Genomic DNA, 12165 nt, shown 5'->3' with positions numbered 1-12165 from the left:
TGGATGATTTTGATGTCAGTAACAATCTTTATCACAAACACCAACAAGATTAATAAATTGTTAGCAAGAAAACCGTGCTAGCTTAAAATTTTTTTAAATTTAACTATGCTGGTTTGCACGATATGAGGTTCAAGTTATACTAGCCTAATTAACCCTTTTATATCGAGATTGAATCTGTCTTTACAAAACAAGACTAGAAAAAAATTTATGATATTAAGAATGAATCATCATTCGCAAATCAAGAGTATAAAGCGTTGTCAAACCAAGATATACTTTCCTTAACGCTTTAAAAGTGAAGATATATTTAACATAAACAAATCGTAGTTTTTAAGAGTCTGGACAAAGCTAGAATGAAAAAAAGGCAAGCAGAAGTTTTACAGTATTTGTAAATGAAAGTTTAAAAATGGAATATTTTTAAAAAGGTTTTTGCATGACTTCATTCAATGTGACATATTTTGCGAATAAAAATATTGCGTAAAAACAAAACAAAAAATTATTTTAACGGTTAGATCAAGAAAAATTTCCCTAAAATTCAATTTACACAGTCGAAATACATCATTAAAAATAAGGCAAATAATAGTGCAAAATATTCCGGCCAAAATTACCTTACAAAGTACTGGCACTTTGGGAGCATCATCCGCGAAGTCGATTTAATCGTAAAATCCCTTTTACAGTAAAATTGATTCAGTGATTTCGCTGTAATTATTACAGTAAAAATTAGAGTATATCAAATTTTTCGTTCCGCGGTATGTTACGGTAAAAATGGATTATTTTATGAATATAAGGATTTCATGTATATAAGGATTTTATGTAATGGATTTTATGTAATGGTTTTTATATACACTGGTGTGCAAAACTTAAGCAACAAGTGCGTTTATTGTCATAACTCTACAAGAAATCATTCGATTGACAAGAAATTTGATTATGATGTACATTATTTTGTACTTAAACGATGGTAAAAGAATAATGGCGCAGAAATGAATATAAAGCTTAAACTAGGATATGGAACAAAAAAAAGGCTTTATTTGACATATAGTGGCGTTACACATGATTGCCTGAAGAAGCGTAAGTACAACCGGCAGATGTTCGCTAGTATAGGATATGCCCTCCCCTTACTGTAATTGTTGCATGGCATCGTCTCTTCATGCTAGCACCTGATTGTCCAGGAGTTCTTGGGGTAAACGTCTCCATTCCTCCTTTAGTGCATCTTTCAGCTGATGGGTGTTACGAGGAGAATACTGTCGTGTCGCAAGACGCCTCCCTGATGCATCCCACACATGCTCTATGGGATTTAGATCTGGAGAGTAAGCTGACCAATCCATTCGTGTGATATCTTCACTTTCCAGTAGCTCTTGAACATTAGCAGTACGGTGTGGCCGGGCATTGTCATCCTTAAAAATGAAGTCTGGTCCAATGGCCCCTCGGAACAGACGCACATGGGGTAGGGTTACCTCACTGCAGTAGCGATCTCCAGTTACAGAACCTCGGTCGAAGATCTGAAACTCAGTCTACCCGTTCAACGTAATGCCACCCCAGACAACTCCAGGACCACCGTAATGATATCTTCCTGCGATGTTATTGGGATGAAATTGAGCTCCAACCTCTCACCAGATCAACTGACGTTGAGAATCGCTTGTAGCACAAAAACGACTCTCATCTGTGAAGAGGACGCGACTCCATTGATGAAGTGTCCAGGTTTCGTGTTCTCTGCACCACTCTAAACGGTGCCGCCGATGGCTAACTTTTAAAGGTATGCAGCGTTCAGAACGTCTAGCAAATAAGCCACCTTTGTAGAGGCGTCTGGCTACTGTAAATCTTGATACTTGTCGTCCTGTGGCTGTGCACAGCTTCTGAGATATGGCGCTCGCTGACTGAAAACGGTTTCTTTTCACCTGGAGGACAATGTAACGGTCATCTCTTGGCGTTGTTTTCCTTGGAAGGCCACCACCAACCTTCCGAACAGCTGTACCAGTAGTTTTAAAGGCATTCCAAACACGAGAAACAACACTTTTGTTGATCCCGAACTCTTCGTGACACTGGTCACACTACGCCCCTCCTCAGTCTTCCCAATTATTCTTCCTCGAGTAAAGTCGTCTAAATGATTTCTTGAAGACATATTTCACAAAACAAATCACTTGCACTTGCAGCGAATGTCTTTAACTACGGTGCTCTTCATCTTTTTATCACAGCTTTGACCTGCGCGCAGACCCACAAGGTTTGCGTACACTTACATCACATACGACGTTTTGTTTCTAAAATTCGCATACAAATAATCTTTCTACTGAATTACGTGCATATTATACTGCAATTTCATGGCTATCTTATACTTTGTTGGGGAGCTGTGGCCGAAAAACCACTTGTTGCTTAAGTTTTGCACACCAGTGTATAAAAGTACCGGAACTCAGAGGACCGATACTTTTTATCGTAATTTAATCAAGAGATATTTTACAGTGAGGAAGAAATAAAGTTATTTTTGGAAATGTGATTTGCAGAAGTGCTTAACAATTACATTTAATCGAATCAAACAATTTTCCCTAAAATTTCCCTAATTATACAGTCGAGGTCAAAATATTTTACGAAAATTAGATAAGGAGCACGACATTACAAAGTTATTCTTCAGATTTTTTTTTTCACGGCAACAGTGTTGTCATAGCCTACAATGTTAGAAATTTCTCTGAAAAAAAATTATTAATAACAATTTATTTAATTGCTATTTCTCCATATTCAAACAAAGCAATCAAATAACCATAAATAAGATGGTATTCAAACTGTTAGCTGTGAAAAAATCGTTTATTAACTGCTTTTATCTAATATGGTTAAACAACCAGAATTTTAACACACCAACTAGACCCACCTAATGACGCCACTTAGTTCCTTGCAGATGGATGTTTAATACAGCAAAGAGAGTTAATCTGTCAGTCTCATGACTGAAAGAATCAGAGTTCGAGTCCCACCTTTAACCCCACAATATTTCCTCCATTCCTTTTCAACATCCTGCTCCCTGTGCTCCTCAATTTGTGGCCCTACACTAATAGAATTCTATTCTCTCATGCACGCATAGATAGCAGAACCATAAAGCTGCCAAAATGTGCCCTATGTCCAGTTAAATTTCATTTTCAGTATTTTGAAGCCATGCTAGTTGTAAAAGGTTAAAAACCATGTAGTTTGGTATTCTTGTTTTTTTAACCATTTAGTAGCAAACGGTTTCAAAACCGTAAAGGTAAAAAATGTTCCTTCAGGTAAATTTTATGGTCAATTAGATGGACAGACTGGCTATTTTACCATAATTTTAAAATCAAAATTCTGAGAATATATAAGAGCATTATATTATCAATAATATAATAGATAATATATTATGAATAAGAAAAATGCGTAAATTCCATCCTAAAACATGATATTATAAGTACGGAATATATTATAAGTACTAAGTATAATATAATAAGTACAGAATATAACGAATTCTATCCTAAGACATCATTATATTTGAGCTCTCATGATTACGCAAAGCATTCAATCATATGAATGATTTTAAATAAATTTCTCAAAACTATAATTTAGATTCGATTTTTGCTAAACAATAAAAGAAATCATTTAAAATAAAAGGTTGCCATGTTTTTCTTTAACGTGATACTTAAGAGATACTGTACATGAGTCCTAAATATAATCTCGAAGCAAAATAAATCAAGAAAATACTCGTGGAATAAAATAAATCTAGAAACTGCTGGCGAAATAAAATAAATAAATAAAAAAAAAAACTTTAGAGATTTTTTTTCTTCTTTTTCTTCTTTTATTCTTTCTCTTTCTGGTTCAAACTGATGAATGGATCACGATCACAGCACTTTTTCCTAACAAGGTGAAAATCAAAAAGATAAAAATTTTCTTTGAAAAAGCGCAGACCACATATTTTATAAAACTATATTTTTTCTTTTAAGATGGAAGAGTTTATGGAATATCAGTGAAGTTAGAAATACTGTAAAAATGGGGCTTGATGCTAGAGAGTCAAAGTATAATGTATTTTCATGTAGAACCTATGAACATCTGGTTCTTAATGTAAAATACGATTGTAGGTAAGTTAAACAAGAAATTTATGATAAATAATATTTAATAAATTCAAATTAAATTCAAGTTTTTCAAAAATTTGTTTTGATTCTGAGCCTATTTTTTCAACAATAACAATCGACTCAAATTTATCAAACAACCGAAATTTGTGTTAGTTTTTGTTAAAGAAATGACTAATATAGCTTGTATATATTTTATTCTTAATGTATTTAATTTTTGTAAGCTAAATAATGCTTTAAACATTCATAATTATTTCAGAATCTTGCTAATACTTTTAATAGAACTAACAATAATTTTTAGAACTAAATAACATAAAAAATACGCTTTTTTATAAGTTTCGGAAATCAATGAAAAATTCAAGAAAAATAATTTGCCTTAACTAATAAGTTATATTCAAAACAATCTTTAAGAAATATAGATAACTGAAGAAACCATTTAATTGGCAATTAGGTTTTATCTAGTGCTGAGCAATTTAAGATATTAAACTACGTTTAATACGCTTCAATTTTTTTTTTTATGAAAAAAGTTTGACTAATTTTGGTATGATTTCTCTACAGATAAAATTATTAGACACATATAATATATATAAGTTGGGCAGAGTGGGGTCAATTGTAACATTTTTTACTTAATTATTTTTAACTAACAAGAAATCCAAAATATTATTAGTATTAATTGACAGACGAGTAAAGTAGACTATCCTCTACTAGAAAAAGAAATAAATACCTTATTTTAAAGGTTATTATATTAGTTATTAACAATGTTTGACAGTCGTGCACTTGTTACAATTATTCCCACTTACGGGGTCAGTTGTAACAGTTCATAAATTCAACTAAAACATAGTTAATTATACATATTATCATAGTTGTGATATATTTTTTATTGATCAAAATAGTAGTGATATTTTAGGAGTAAATGAGCAAAGACGTAAAGGGCTAAACTTTTAACTTTAAGGGGTTAAAAATTTTAATTTATGCTGTCGAATGTGACAAATAAAATAATGCACATGCAATATATTATAAATGATATAGGAAACTATTGGTGGTTCTTAAAGAGTTAAGTAATGGTTTGTAAACATAAGATTATTTATTTTCAGCTGGTACAATCGTCCCTTTACTTATTGTTACAATCGTCCCCAAGACGCCATTTCAGCTTCATTTGTTAAAAACATTGCCAGTTAATTAACAAAACTAATTATTTTTCATTGAAATGTTAATTAAGGTGTCCACTTACATATTCGGTTAATAATTTTTATTTGTTTAAACAAAATTACTATGATACAATATAATATTCTAATACCAAAAAAAGTACTTACGCAGCGTAAAAATATCTTTTGTGATGTAACTCTTTCAAAAGTACTTAAAAATGGTTGCCAGCAGGAATGTACATGTAGATTTATTAAATACACCTTGTGCGCCACCTAGGAACCAAATATAGAACCCGAAATTTTTGCTCTGTTACAATCGTACCCTGTTACAATTGACCCCACTCTCCCCTGCAGATAATATATAAAAGTAACTTTTATCATTTTCTTTTTTAAATTAAATCATATGTCTCCACCTTTTTTTATTAAATTAAATAATAAACAGCATTTATTTATACAATTCAGTAATAAATATACAGGTATTATTCAACAATTGAACTTGATAAAACTGTACCTCAAATAATTATATACATCATCTACAACTTATTTCTTACGATTGCTAAAAAGTCCTTGAAACATACAAGATAGTTTTACAAAAGTCTTTAGATTCCTTTTAAACATAAACATAAATTGATAAAATAAACATTTGTCGCAGGTTTTAACGTTGGAGAGAAGATGATATTCTCAGTTTTGATCCTTTTAATCAAACTGATATAAATTTCAGAGTTTCTCTCATCTATCATAGACGTCGGTATAGTCAAACGTACATTCACTGATTAATTTAAGCTGGTGCCTTTGTATGAGGAGTGTTAAATAAATTTATTGAGAAACCCAAACTCAAATAAGTTGAACATTCGATTCTCCCTTAATAATCTGCAAATGAACTATTCAATTTCATAGATAGACAGCTAAATTTATCAACATCTGGTTTAGTCCAAAGTTTGTCATCGATATCTAACTGGATTGCATGTTGCTCTAAGTTAAATCTATTTTCAAATACTATTCAGTTTCTGAATGTTGATCAGTAGGAATAGATTGCATCATTATGTATTATATTCAAAAATAACATAGGATAACTGGAATTCTTTAAATTACTGTAATTTTTAAATGAAGAAAAAATCTGGGAAAATTACCGTTCGATATGGTAATGACATTTCTGATAAAAATAAACCAGGATTCTGGTAATAAAAATAAAAATATACGATATCTGAATCATTCATTTGTTAATTTTTCTTCTCAAATGGTAACTGTTTACCGGAAACTCTGGATTTTAAAACTACAGTTCTTATTACCACGTGTTGAGTGAAAAAAAAACAAATATGAAAAGTATATTTAACCTAATAAATGGTTTACATGCCATTATCTAAGGTATCATGGCAAAATTTTACCACATTTACCAAATTTTATCACATATTATAAAACTATATTTTATTGTTAATTTTACCAAAAACATTACCAAAGCTGTTTTTTAAAAATTACCATACTTTTTGGAGTTCTTATAGAGCAAGAAGCATGGTAAAATTTATATTCTGGTACTTTTCATAATAATTTTTCTCAGTGTAGTATTACGAAGAATAAAAGCTTTTTATATCATTATTATTGCAGGAAAAAGATATATGTTTATTAGAGATATAATATTTTCCGTTTTGATCCTGCTATTTTTACTGATATTACTTCGAAAATTTTATTTTATTTCTCGCCAATTTACTTATTGGTATACTTAAATTCATTGAATAATTTCAGCTAATGACGTTGTATGCGAATTGTTAGGTGTATTTACCGAGAAACCCTAACTCAAACATGCTGGAAATTCGATTTAACTCTAATAATCTACAAAGTGAACTATTCAGTTTCATAGATAGACAACTAAATTAATCAATATCCAGTTAATCAATAGGCTTGGTATTATCCTGCAAGTTCCTGCAACCTATTTTCAAATAGTATTCAAAGTTTTTAAATATTGATCATAAGGACTAGTTCCTACTCATTAATTATAATCTATGAAAAATGGTATAGGTATAAAAAATATAGTAATATATTATTTAAAAAAATACTCAAATCAGTAGCTAAATTGTGTTGCAATTATTTAATCGATCATAATTAAATGCCTTACGAAAATTTGGAGGAAAATGTAATAATTATTTTCCGCTTCCTTTATCTACTGAATTTAATCACAGTTTCTACAAGGAATACCAAAGAATAATACTATATACTGTATACTATATACTGTTAATGAATAATACTATATACTGTTACACTGCTAGAATCTTCCTTTTAAAATTACGGTAAAATAAATAACCCTCAGTAGTCTCTCTATGCAATTAAAGTTTAAGTATACGATTAGTAAAATATTTATTACCTTTACGGTTTTATAGCATTTTGCAACTTGCATGATAAAAAGTCGTAAAAATGAAATTTAACTGGACAGTGTAGTTAGATAATTTTATGCTTTTCTTTAGGTAATGGACATTTGAATTGGGTTGTGGTTGAGTTGAATTTTGTCAAATGAATGACTTAATTCTGAATTTCGCTTAAATACTTATCGTGAGAGCTTAAATACTTAATTATCTGGAAGTTCCATTTATCGTGAGAGATGAACTTTTTGAGTTGGAATTGAGTTGGAGATATTGAACTTTCTGAGTTAGGCTGCTCTGCTGTCATGTCATCTATGGGTGAATGATAGTTTCGTATTCTAATAGCCCAGCATCAACAATTGATCAATGATTGAAATATATGCATCATTTGAAGTGTGGAAGATGCTGGAATCTCTCGTGTGCTAAAAGGATTACATTGCTATGCTAACGTTGGAATTCGAGCTCCCACTCAACTGGTCATGTGAGTGACCAATAAATGAGTACCAAACGTGTTTGGGAACTAAACACTGGGGGTTTCACGTTCAGCTGACCACCTAACCGGAACATCTGCTCCTGCACCCCAGAGCCCAAGGTAAGATGGGTACCAGAGATGGGTACAGTAGGCCTTGGCCCTCTATGGGCTGTCGGGCCACTGAGTTTAGTTTAGGATTTGTGACATACGAAATATAAGTGGTATTTCTCTCCTTACCAAACTATGCAGGCCATATTTACCGTAATATGGGAAATATGGTCTCTATAATTTGGTCAGGAGAGCTGTCCAAAGTTTGAACAGCCTTGAAAGTTGAACTTTTAATGCTAATTTTTTATTTTACGTATTTCACCATATTTCAAGAACTTTTAAAGCGAATGGAAATATATTTGCTCACTACTATTAAATTCGTTTATTCAAAGATAATTCCAAGCAAAATGTAATTTTTATTTAATAATTAGCAATTTTTTTTTCTTCAAAAAATCTGAATTGTAAGGTATACAATTTTTACATCATTTTAAAAAAGGAAATTTTACGTGGTGAAATTCAAATATTAAGCGCAAGGGTTCGAATATTTTCAGAGAAATTAAATTCTGAAAAAGTTGTATTTTTGAAATACGATTTCTAAGAAACTATTCATTCGATTTCGCTCAAATTTTGAATTTAGCTATTCAAAATTCCTTTCTTTAAAATGGTGTAGAATATGTATACTTTACAATTCAAATATTTCTGATTATCATTAAATTAAAAAAATATGAAATATTTACTATTTGTTATATATAATATTCGAAATTATTGTTTAATAAATTAATTTTATAATTGTGTGCAAAAATATTTTATTTCGAAAAAGTTCTCGAAACATGATGAGATACGCAAAAAAGTAAAATTTACATTAAGGGGCCTAAACTTTGGAACCCTCTCATGACCGAATTATTTCCAAGATTTTGGTTATTTCCTACATTTTGAAGGTAAAAAATCAACATCCTTCAAAAAGAAGGTTTGTTTGTTCAGAGAAAATACGACTTTGTGCCTGATATTAAATTAAAATACGAAATAAATAAATAAAAATAATTAGAATGCAAAATTTCAAAATATAATCTTCCCCAATTTAATTAGCATCATTGAAGTTATCCCCTTCAACCTTTAAGAATGAATCCTAGAACGTGAAAATCCGTCTATTAGGTCAAAAGCAATTTAGGAATGTCTGTTAATTTGTTGCGCACAGTACATTTTAAAAGATAAACAGACTATAGAAACAAATAATTCGTGAAAGAAAAAAGCAAGTTCTTTATTTTACCTATTTTTTCACATTTTAACGTCTGCAGTAACATGATATGATTTCCCTGGAGATAGCTTAAACTCTTTTGATGGTAATTGTCATCCGGTCCCTGGCATTTGCTGCCTTTTCTTCCTTTACTTTTACCTTCATCTATTACGATCCACGTAATGCTCTAATGCACCTTAGGTCAAGATGACCGAGTCATCATCGTGTGTTTTTCTGGAATATTGGCCTAACGATGTTACCTTTTTTTTTGTCGGTGGTTTTCTTTTGTTTACCTCTGAAACAGAAACTACTCGCTTTTGCGAGTGTCATTATGATGCTGTCATAAAGTCAGTTAATGACTCAACCACTGACGTAAAGTGCTAGAAGATTCCTTTTTTATGAAAGTTAAAGAGTTTTACGAAATACTTAACGAAAAATAAAGTAAAAAGTAAAATGAATGAAATACATTTTTAGAGATGTTTGCAATGGGAAAAAACTTATGGTGGTGTCTTAGAAAATGCGGTTAAATTTACCATGATTATGATATATGAAATTACCAAAAAGCTCGGTAATTTTTACTGAAGCACCTTGGTTATGATTTTGACGAAATTGCCAGTAAAATATGGTTTTATTAAATATGGTTAATATGGCGAAAAAATTTCGTTAATGTATTAAAATTTGATAACTTTGAGAATGGTATAAAAATAATTTCTTTGATTAAATTTTTCTCAGTTATATATTTTATACTAAATGTGTGTTCTTAAGAATTTAATGTTGAAATTCAGAATTTTTGGCTTATCTTTACAATATGAACGAAAAAATTAGCAAGTGATTGGTTTAAATACCGTATATTTTGGTTTTATTAACCAGAATTTTTTTTACCAGCTCGGTAATTTCTCCAGAATTGTTTTCTCCGTATGTGAAAGTTAAATCCACTGACGGTTCTGCAAGTAAAAAGTCGTACTTTAACCGGCAGTCTTCTCCGCATAACAAAACCGGTTTCAAACAAACATTCTTCTAATTTTGTTCAATTGCTAAACCACTAGTGGGTTAATCTAATTTTCAAGCGTCTAAAATGTATCGAAATTATCCGAAATATATACGATGTCTTTTGGAAGGTAATCTTCAAAGTTTCTTGGATTCATCAAATAAAATATGTAAATAATATATAAAAATATATGTAAAAATAATAAAATATTATAAAATAATATTCAATAGCTCTAATAATTGTGCAATGAATGACACAACTACTGCTATTTAGGCCATTTGCGATCGGGGATAAAAGCTTCTGCTAGTAAGTTGGTCCAAAATTGTGTGTTTTCATAAAACAAAATAGAAATCAATAGCACAAATATTTGTTTAAAGAATACCAACGCTACAAATATTAATATTGAATTTTATTGAAAAAAAATTGCACCAAATTTACCTTTTACTTGGATTTCACAAAATAAATTATGAATCAATATTGATAATTGTTTAAAGAATAACAACAATGTAAATATTTAAAAAGAAAAGTATCTACTTAAAGGTTAATCTTAAATTTTATCATTTACATTTAATAAGATGTAATAAATGAATAATAGTTGTGCAATAAAGAACAACACTGTAAATATTCAGGTTGCTGGAAATTGAAAAAAAGAAATCTACTAAAAGAATAACCTGACGTTTTGTGTTTTTCGTAAAGGATCATTTGGGTGCCAAATACTAATAATAAACTCTAGAAAAGAAAATTACATCTTTTCAGTCCGCAATGCATATAGAATTTCTAATGCATCAAAATTATTAAAATAAGCATTACCATTATGCAAATGAATTGCAAGAAAACAAACAAATTTTATTTTCTTTAGGCTTTATATTACTAAGAAAAAGAAGCAATTATTAATTTCTTATTGAATTTGTCACAAAATAAAACAAATATCAATGCAATTCATTTTTGTTTTGAATATCTATTAAATTCACTGAGAAAGATATTAATTTATGTATTTTGCTTTTCACCAATTATTTTATGATTTTTATTAAAGTAGCATGTTTTCAAAACTTCCAACTTTGATAATAAAACCGTTTTTATTCAAAATGAACCTAGAAAAAACTAAATATAATCTTTCCGAAATTATTTTTAGCAATATCAAGTAAAAATGGTAATTCTTTCACCAACAAACATCAATGAAATGCTTTAGAGTTCATTCTTAACTGTTAGATAAATCGATAATTCTGAACAACTTCCGATACCGTAATTTCAAAACGTTAGAAAAGAATCAAACATATGAATTTGATTGGGAAAACTCTCAGCACATTCTCACAACTCTACTGATGAGGTTAAGAGTTGAATAATGGCATATTGGACGTTCTCCCCTAATCATTATTGTTAAGTGAAATATTTCGAAATCCTACTCACTGAAAAATGGGGTCGTATTAGGTTTTTCAAAATGAATTTGAAAAATTCTTTTATGTTTTTCTTAATTTTTAACTCTTTGTAAAAGAGTTGTCAGAATGCGTACAACTGATTAATCAGTTCGTATCCTGTGCATCTTAAAACACAAATGTGGACAGCTATTTTACACGAAAGAGGTGTTCCACTATACAAAAACCCAAAGAGAGTTCCTGTTGCTGTGATACATCTAGAATGTTCTTTTACTCTATAAAATAGACTTCACCAACCACCACGTTTGTTTATTAGTAGATAACACTTAAATTTATAATTACACTAAGATATGATACATATATGATACAATCAAGACAATATTTGAATCAATAAAAATTTATTTTTATGAGGTAATATAGAGTAAGAATCTGTAATTTAGGTTACATACATGCACTAATTCGGAAAATAAAATTAGTTTTTAAATCAAACATACGC

Source organism: Parasteatoda tepidariorum, chromosome 10 (genome assembly GCF_982258835.1).
Source record: "Parasteatoda tepidariorum strain Cologne lab strain chromosome 10, Ptep-v5.0, whole genome shotgun sequence".
NCBI lineage: Eukaryota > Metazoa > Arthropoda > Arachnida > Araneae > Theridiidae > Parasteatoda > Parasteatoda tepidariorum.
This window is presented reverse-complemented; position numbering follows the sequence as displayed.